Below are 9,800 nucleotides of genomic sequence, written 5' to 3'. Positions count from 1 at the left end.
GGGAAAATATTCAAAAACAGAATTTTACAGTGCACACTACTAATTTGAAGCCTTTAGACCAGGATACATGCTGGACTAAAGCTCATTTGTGTTTTTTGGGGGGAAAGTCTGGGAGTCCAAAACAGGCACTTTTTGCTTTTTTGGCTCAAATCATGCAGTAAATATGAAAACCAACTGATGATGTCACAATGTCTATGAATGTCATCAGTGACATCATTAGTGACCAAAAACATCTTATGACATCACTGATGATAATCTGATTACAAAAGTAATCTGATTACAAAAGTAATCTGAATTTACACATAGAAATTACATTGTATACTGCAGATTCTCCATCTCTCTCTGACACACACACACGCACCCACACACACACACACTTTGCATTTGTGGGAACACAAATAATTCACTTTTTGTGTTTTATACTCGTAGCCTACTGTACTCTACTGTACTACTGTTCACTGGCATTTGAGGGGTTAAAATTCTGAGTAAGAATGAAATGTCAGTACACACAACGAGGGATGAAGTTATCAATGAAATAAGAAACAATAACAAAATAAAAAATAAAATAAATACTATGAAATTCACCATTCTCAACTGCGGTCCATGCCATGGACCTTAACAGTAAATTGAGGGTAAAAAAAAAGATAAAGTGCATTTCCCAAAAAACTAAAGATGGATGAAAATGAATGTTGCTGCCAATCTTTGACCTATCCCAAGCTATGAAATCCCCCCCTTGAAAAATCCACTTTGCATTTATGGGAACAAAAATTTATGGGAAATTGTGTTTTTACTGTACTTTTACTGTACTTACAGTACTACTGGACACTGGCATTTGAGGGGTTAAAGTTCTGACTAAGTATGAAATGTTGGTACACATAATGAGGGATGAAGTTACCAATGAATAAAAAAAATATAAAAAAAATGTTTGGGAAAAAATTTATAATAATCTTATTAATTATTCATATGTTGGTCCAAGCAACTACCCAACAGTAAAATGAGTCTGACAAAACAGCAGGGTACAAGGGTTAAGATCAGTTTAGGTTTAGTTCAGTAGATGGCGGTAATGCAACATTTTGGATGCCAACCGCCGTAAAACCAAACAGAAGAAGAAGAAGAAGAAGAAGGCTGAATTTTGTGGATCGAAATTAGACACAACAGTCCCCTCTAGTGGAGGCTCTTGTAGTTCTAATACCAGTGTTGCGATTAACCACACATTGATTAAATGGCGCTGGAGCAAGGTCATGGAGAGGATTCTGTATAATAAACAGAAATTGGCGAAGGTTACGTTTGACAGTCCCTGCAGTTTTTTTAATGTGTTTTTTGAAGGTTATGTTGTTGCTATCAATGATAACACCCAGATATGTAAACTCATGGACAAACTCCACCCTCTGTCAGGCAGACAGACAGACAGGCAGGCAGACAGACAGGCAGTCAGACAGACAGGCAGGCAGACAGACAGGCAGGCAGGCAGGCAGTCAGACAGACAGACAGGCAGGCAGGCAGACAGACAGGCAGACAGGCAGGCAGGCAGACAGACAGACAGACAGGCAGGCAGGCAGACAGGCAGGCAGGCAGGCAGATAGACAGACAGACAGGCAGACAGACAGACAGACAGACAGGCAGGCAGGCAGACAGACAGACAGGCAGACAGGCAGGCAGACAGGCAGTCAGACAGACAGACAGGCAGGCAGGCAGACAGACAGGCAGACAGACAGGCAGGCAGACAGACAGACAGACAGGCAGGCAGGCAGACAGACAGACAGACAGACAGACAGACAGGCAGGCAGGCAGACAGGCAGGCAGGCAGGCAGATAGACAGACAGACAGACAGACAGACAGGCAGACAGACAGACAGACAGACAGACAGACAGACAGACAGACAGGCAGGCAGGCAGACAGACAGACAGGCAGACAGGCAGGCAGATAGATAGACAGACAGACAGGCAGGCAGACAGACAGATAGGCAGGCAGGCAGACAGACAGGCAGACAGACAGACAGACAGACAGGCAGGCAGGCAGACAGACAGACAGGCAGACAGACAGACAGACAGGCAGACAGACAGACAGGCAGGCAGACAGACAGGCAGGCATGCAGGCAGGCAGACAGACAGACAGGGGGGACCTGATGGAGTGCAGTGCCAAATCTTGTGCAATTCGGAATAGCGCCACCTACTGGCAAACACAAAAAGTGGTTAATCTTGAGAACCATTTGTCGGATGGACTTCAAACTGGTAGAGTGCGCTCTTCAACCAACCTAAATTCTCTCATGTCACTCCCCTCTTCCGGGACCTTCACTGGCTTCCCATCTCAGTACGCATCAAATTCAAGACACTGACACTGGCCTACAGGGCAGTACATCAGACAGCTCCTCCGTATCTACAATCTATGGTCAGGTTCCAAACTTCACGCCGCTCCCTCTGCTCCTCCACCAGTGCAGGGCACCTTGCCCCTCCTCCACTACGGGGGCTCAAAAGTCGCTCATCCCGATCGCGACTCTTCTCGTCCCTGGCACCACAATGGTGGAACGAGCTCCCCCCTTCGGTCAGGACGGCCGAATCACTGCCCATCTTTCGGCGAAGACTAAAAACACACCTTTTCAGGCTCCACCAGGGCCTAACTAAGTATGAAGCCCTGCTTTACTTGAGGGGGCACAAATATGGTAACTAATGGTAAAGTAATCATGAAGTAATGATGAATTTCCTAGTAACAACTAAGCATGAAGCCCTGCTTTACTTGAGGGGGCACGAAAATGGGAACTAATGGTGAAGTAATCATGAACTAATGATTAATTCCCTAGTAACAACTATGGTAACTAATAGTCTGTTCTTAAGTAACTACCCATTAACTACTTATAAAGAAAAAAAACATTACATGGATGCATAACTGGGACGTATCCTCAGTGATGTACCCTGGGGTCATAGGATGTTTCGGGTCTCGCAACATCATACACCCTCGCCCAGGTGACCCAGCCGGGCCTGGCCAAGCCCCAACTTACGTCCCAGTAGCTACCCACGGTCAGCCCTCCAGGAAGGGTCGAAGGTGGTCACGCGGTCAGGGCCACTCAATCCGCTGCTCCGGAACTACTCTGCCGGGACCGGGGGGGAGGAGGGCTCTGGTACGTAGAGGGACCGGGCTCTGTGGGTTGCCACCCGGCCGGGCTCCTCCCTCGTCTCACCAGGTCTACGACCTGTGCGCTGCACCAGACTCCCCCGCTCCAAACATCTCATTCCGAGGTGATGGTATCTTAGTGGACACCATGCAGTACCAGTACTTGGTGGCACTGCAGACTCCACTTGCGATTAGTCATAAGACATCTCACAAATGCATATTTGCACTATGCAGCCAGAGACACATAACTAGCTTATCAAGCACAAGATTTCTCCCCTTTGCTCTGGCCTTCAGAAACTCAGCATGACAATGGCCATGAGACAGGAACACTTGCTGATAACAGAGACTGCACAGACACACACACATTTCCAAAGTTCATCCCTCCTCTCTGTTTCTCTCTGCCTTCCTCAGCCTCCCTGAGTATAAAGCGTAATTGTGACATCGCCGCTGAATATTTGGACTCTGTAGTCTGTACATGATCAGATGGTACATTGAGATTCAGTCACTCCTATAATGCAGTTTATAGGAGAATGTATGGTTTTAAATATACTTTTATAAGACATCTTCCTGGACTCTTGGCTTCATTCAATTTGGTTTATATAAGCTGTTATAATTATCATATAGCGGATGAGGAGTGGTAAATTCCATTCTATAACATCTACTGTTGACAAAATGTGATATTGTAAGTTGCTTTGGATAAAAGCGTCAAATGCCAAATGACGTAATATAATGTAATGTAATGTAATGTAATACACAGACCTTACACACACAAAACAATACGAGGCCGGAGCCCCACCAAACTAGATTTGAAGGCCGCCTAGCGGCCTAAAATCTAGTGAAATAAAAAGGCAGACTTAACTTGAATTACAGGCCTATATGTTTTTTAAACAAGTTAAACTCTAATGCTCATCAAGTTTCAAGAATCTGAATTCTTTCATGAATTCACTATGAATTCACTTGCCCAGCTGTTCTCTCATGGACCACTCTCTCATGCAACACCTCGTATAAGTACATAACATAAACACCTTATGTGGCTGGTAGCCTACAGCAGCACCACATTTTGGTGTTGGAATGTTGATAATATATTAATGTTTTTTTTTCTTCTTCCTGTGTCTGAGCTTGTTTTTGTTTTTATTAATGAAAAATTGAATAAAATATGGACCTAACTGACCTAAATTGGTTGTTCGGAGTGATTTTCAATATAATACATGTTTCTATCATTTAATCTGGTGATAGAATTAGATGTTCCGGCATGACAATATTTTTTGGCCCATGGCAACAATCTGGGTTTCTCATGTGGGCCCCCCAGGAAAAATAATTGCCCACCCCTGATCTGAGGACAGCGGCGCACACGTCCTTGCTAGTGAATTTTTTTTAAACAGGAAGTCGACAACCGGCAACCACTGAGAATCATGGGAAACGTAAGTCCAGGAATAAGGTGAATAGGTGCGTTCCCCCACTTCTTCAGATAGCACTACATCTCTGCCTGACAGTGAGGAGTTTCACTGGCAGGACGTAGCGTGTGGGAGGACCACGCTATTCCCACCAGTTCCCCTCCCCCCGAACAGTCGCGCCGACTGACCAGAGGAGGCGCTGGTGCGGTGAACAGGACACATACCCTTACTCTGGCTTCCCACCCAGAGACATGGCCAATTGGGCCTGCATGGACCACACATGGACCACATTTGGAGGGGCTGCAAGAGAGAAAAGAGTCCCATCCCAACTGATCAATCCTGTTTGCCCAAATTAATTTCTGGTGTCAGTTATGGTCACTGGTGGGAAAGTAGGAAGTGACAAAACAAAACAGGAGTAAAACTGTGTGTTAAACAGCAGCCAGAAAGAGCTCCATCCAGAAAATCTGTTGCAAACACTTTTTTTCACCCACCACTTCTACTCACACCATGCTGAAGGGGACATTTAGATCTGAGCAGTTTACTTTTGTCATGTTACACAATTTCTGGGTAATGAAGTACCTCAAAGTTCAAACTTTAAAAAGTTCAAACAGTTAGCTCCCGCTGCCACTTGGGGGCGACAAAGTACTGTACCAAGTTGCCTCCTACAGCTTTAAAGCAAGTCAAATTAAATAGCAAGACTTCACTTCAGATTATTGTGTCACATAATTTTTTATTTATAAATAGGGTTTTGAATTAAACAAAAGAAAAACAATTATGGCAGATAAGAGGTCAAGAAAACCTATAAAAACAAAATTAAAACCTAAAACAGCCAGTTTCTTGAGTTGCTCAATGCTTACTTTATTAATGCTTTATTTGCCTGCTCATTGAAAGCTACAGTGAGTGTGTGGAAGGTGTTGGTGCCCTGCTACCGCCCTCTGACCCCTGAACCGTGCCCCCCCCCCCCCCACACACACACACACACGCTTTCCACTTGTCATAGGAGAAGTCATAATTATGATGTCATGTAAGCTGCTGGTGGCCGTATTTCTTTTTGAATGGCGGCGATGAGTAAATCAAAGTAATAAGTAGTAAATAAAGCTATAGCTACGCACCCAGGAAGGACTTCATCACTTCCATCCCCTCAGTCTGTAATGAGTGTGTCTCTTACTCTGCCCCCTCCACCAGGAACACAGCAGAGTCTGAAGCTGATCCCCCTATCATTTTAGGCTATACAATCAACACTGTCTGCCTGCCTGGTACATGCACCAGTGGCGTTTCCTGAGCTCGAAAGCAAGGGAGGATGTGTATATATATATATATATTGTAATAATCCGCTCCCGGGATCATTAAGTGAGGAGGAGAAGAGGCAATACTTGGTACAGTCTTTATTCCTGGTTCACACTCATAGCTTCTAGCTACACACACAGCTCCTAGCTACACACACGTCCTGTCCGCTTCCTCGTATCCCCAGACTCTCGCCACCCGAGACCGGAAATCCCCTACTACCCTGGCTGGTCCGCTGCCTTCACGTGACGTCGTAATCGCCACCGACATGTCAAACTCTGGGTCGCCACATTACCCCCTCCCTTCTTAGGCCCGCTCCCACGCGGGCACCCACAACCCACACATATCCCCCTGTACCAAAACACACCAACACATCAACACTTTTTCCCAATATCTTTTTTTCCATCCCCACATTAAATTCTAATTCCCCACAACAGTCTTTTCTTTTTTCCACACACCATCATCTACATCATTGACATTTTCCCCCTCCCCTTTTACACTCATTTTCACTCACATTTCAATTATTTCGTTTCTCTTTTCCCATTCATTTAAATTCTACACACATTTCCATTCATTTAGCGCCCTTTTCTTTTTTACACACATTTCACTCTAATTTAACCACCACCATTTCCATCCCCCCTTTCAAAGCTTCTGTCCCATCTGAAGCACTCTAGTCCCTCCCAACCCCCAGTGGGGTTAGTCCTTCGCAGGGTGACTCTCTTCGGTCCCCCCTCTGTGCCCTACAGTCATCACACGCACTGCAGTAGCTCCGCACGTCCCCCTTGTGTTTTCCCCAGTAGAAATCTCTACGGATGCGGCTGAGTGTCTCTTCAGGCCCAAAATGACTGGATCCGGGGGGACTGGATCTGGGGGCCCTATGTGCCCACCGTAGCACCAATCCCCGCAGGTAGCTGGGTACAACCCACTGGGACCCCTCGCTTCCGTGCCCCTTTCTCTCCAAAATCCCCTCGTCCAGACGCAGGTCCGAAAACATGTTCCACAGTCCCTTCGTGGCACCGGAACATGTTTGAATCTCCTCCACAGGGGGCCGGCGTCCGGCCGCTACCCACCCGTACACCGGACCGATATCCGCATCCTCCATCTGTCTGCGATCCCACTTCTGACACCAATGTAATAATCCGCTCCCGGGATCATTAAGTGAGGAGGAGAAGAGGCAATACTTGGTACAGTCTTTATTCCTGGTTCACACTCATAGCTTCTAGCTACACACACAGCTCCTAGCTACACACACGTCCTGTCCGCTTCCTCGTATCCCCAGACTCTCGCCACCCGAGACCGGAAATCCCCTACTACCCTGGCTGGTCCGCTGCCTTCACGTGACGTCGTAATCGCCACCGACATGTCAAACTCTGGGTCGCCACAATATATATATATATATATATATATATATATATATATATATATATTGTTCTATTTTGTTTATTTTATGTTATGTGTGACCGTATGTCCTGATTTATAAGACGAAGGACCATGTTGGAAATAAGTCTTCTCACTTTTACATGTCTAGTCCTTGGATTTTGTTCTGCTATATCCATAAATAAAATCAATCAATCAATCAATCAATCAATTTGGTGAACATTAAAGCCAATGTTTCTCTGATCATAAGAACGGAAAAGAAAAAGGCAGTTGGTTCCTTGTTTTCTGCACACACATGAATCACAAGTCCTCTAAAAAATGTTTAAAAGGATACTTATTCTAATAGATTGTTATAAAAAAATACTGATAGACGTCTGTAAAATCAGAATCAGAATTGTCTTTATTGCCAAGTAAGTTTACACACAGGCTACAAGGAATTTACTTTGGTGTTCAGTGCATACAGTAGCATCAATAAACATAGTAAGAGAACTTAGGAGAGTAAATGTAAAAGGCAAAGTACTGCAAGTCAAGAAGCATCAAATATAAAATACTAATGTTCAAAGTACTCTATTACCACCGCCTGTCGTGAGAGTAAGTGTTGTTCTTCGGATGCTAGTTCAGTGAGTTTAGCTCGTAGACTGATCAGACTGATACTGTTGGAATCTGTGGATTCAGCTTTCATAACAAGATGTCAAAACTGGAAACTGGTGCAAACAAACAACAACAACCATTATTACTGCGACCACCATGACATGTACTTTTGTAACAAGGGGGTATTTCGAAACAGGTACTCTGGACAAATATCAATAATATCAAATATCAAATAAAAACATTTAGCCTACACAAAGAATAATATTTTATCTTTTATAATAAAAAGTCAAAGCTTGAGGGAGTGAAGGCTGGACTGAGGCCCTGATAGGTGGAGTCTGGCTGGGATCTGGAGGCTGGAGGACAGTTGGCATAGGTGACATTCTGTAAAAAATAATACAATATTAAGTTCAGTAAGGTTACAAGGCAGGAGAGCACACCAGCGGTAGCCATGGAAACAGTCCTCCATCTTGCATGTATCCTACATCTATGCTGTTTTAGGCTGTGTGTCCATATAGTGTTTTTCCTCATTAACTCATTGAGTGCCAGCCACTTTTGGAGAACGGACGCTCCCAGTGCCAGAGTTTCAGAGCGTTTTCAGTGATTTCTCGAGGCCCACAGAATATTGTGTGATATTACTATGTAAACACCGAACACGCACAAAGAACGATGAGACTCTCTTCTATCATCTGCAAAAAAAAAATCTGGAGAGCACTGTCGCCACCTAATGGGTCGGTAAAATAGGTTATACACATTCAACATGCCCCAAAATTTTAAGGGAGATGGATCTGGCTTTGATCCACGTCCCACCGTCAAAAAACGCAATTGACGAACATACTCGTCCTTGGCACTCTACGTTACTAAACGAATTGACGAACATACTCGTCCTTGGCACTCAATGAGTTAAAAGCAGAGAGAGGTGGCTGCAAGGTGCACAAAAGATGGCCTCTGCAGAAAATAGCTTTTGTCTTCCTAAAGGCACACGAATCAAACATTCTCCAACCAACACGGGAGAGACCATAGAACCATAGACCATAGAACATTTCACTCGAACCAAAACGTTAAAAAAACATTGAAACAATATTTTCTTTAAATCCGCTTTTTTTTTACGTTTTGATCTAAGTTAAATGTTATGGTCTCCTCTGTTTCTAAATATATCTGAACCGTTTCGTTTGAACAAGTAAAACTGTTTTTATAAGCATTTTAGGAAATGGCTATGGGAAAATAAATGGCGGATGAAAATCTCTGGTACAGTGCTGAAGCAGTAAGTGATGTTCACTTTGGCTCTCTATGCCATCAAACATTCTCCAACAACTGCCAACATCCTCAGACAACTGCCTGTTGGTGTTTGTCCGTGTTTGTTGGAGAATGTTTGATTGGTGTGCCTTGTGCTTAACTTTAACTAATTATAAACAAACTCATCAGAAAGATGAGCACTTGAACATACGTCAGTGTGATAAGAACTACCTAAAATGACAGAAACCATCAGCCAGACACCAGAGGGCAATCAAGGTGTTTTGGCTTCATTTTTTGGGAGCTGACATGACGTCCATATATTATACCATCAATGGTGGAACTGGAAACTAACTATGAGAATAAACAGAGATACAAAGACTTAAAACAATTCACCTGCAGGTTTATGGAGCCTGAGTTTCCCCTGGTGTTCGAACCTGTGGAACAGACAGTACAAAGATTTGTATTTGTGTGTGTGTGTGTGTGTGTGTGTGTGTGTGTGTGTGTGTGTGTGATAGTTTACATGGTTGTTAGCAAACTAACTATGAGAATAAACAGAGATACAAAGACTTAAAACAATTCACCTGCAGGCTTATGGAGTCTGAGGTGCTCCTGGTGTTCGAACCTGTGGAACAGACAGTACAAAGATTTGTATTTGTGTGTGTGTGTGTGTGTGTGTGTGTGTGTGTGATAGTTTACATGGTTGAAAGCAACTCACCATCACTTTCTCTCTTTCTGTTCCATCTGTAGAGCACCAGCAGACTGACAGCCAGCAGCACCAAAACAACCACAACAACAACAGCCACGACCAGGAAG

Source organism: Poromitra crassiceps, assembly GCF_964638095.1.
Source record: "Poromitra crassiceps genome assembly, chromosome: 8".
In the NCBI taxonomy this organism is placed as follows: Eukaryota; Metazoa; Chordata; class Actinopteri; order Beryciformes; family Melamphaidae; genus Poromitra; species Poromitra crassiceps.
Note: the sequence above shows the minus strand (reverse complement) of the source record.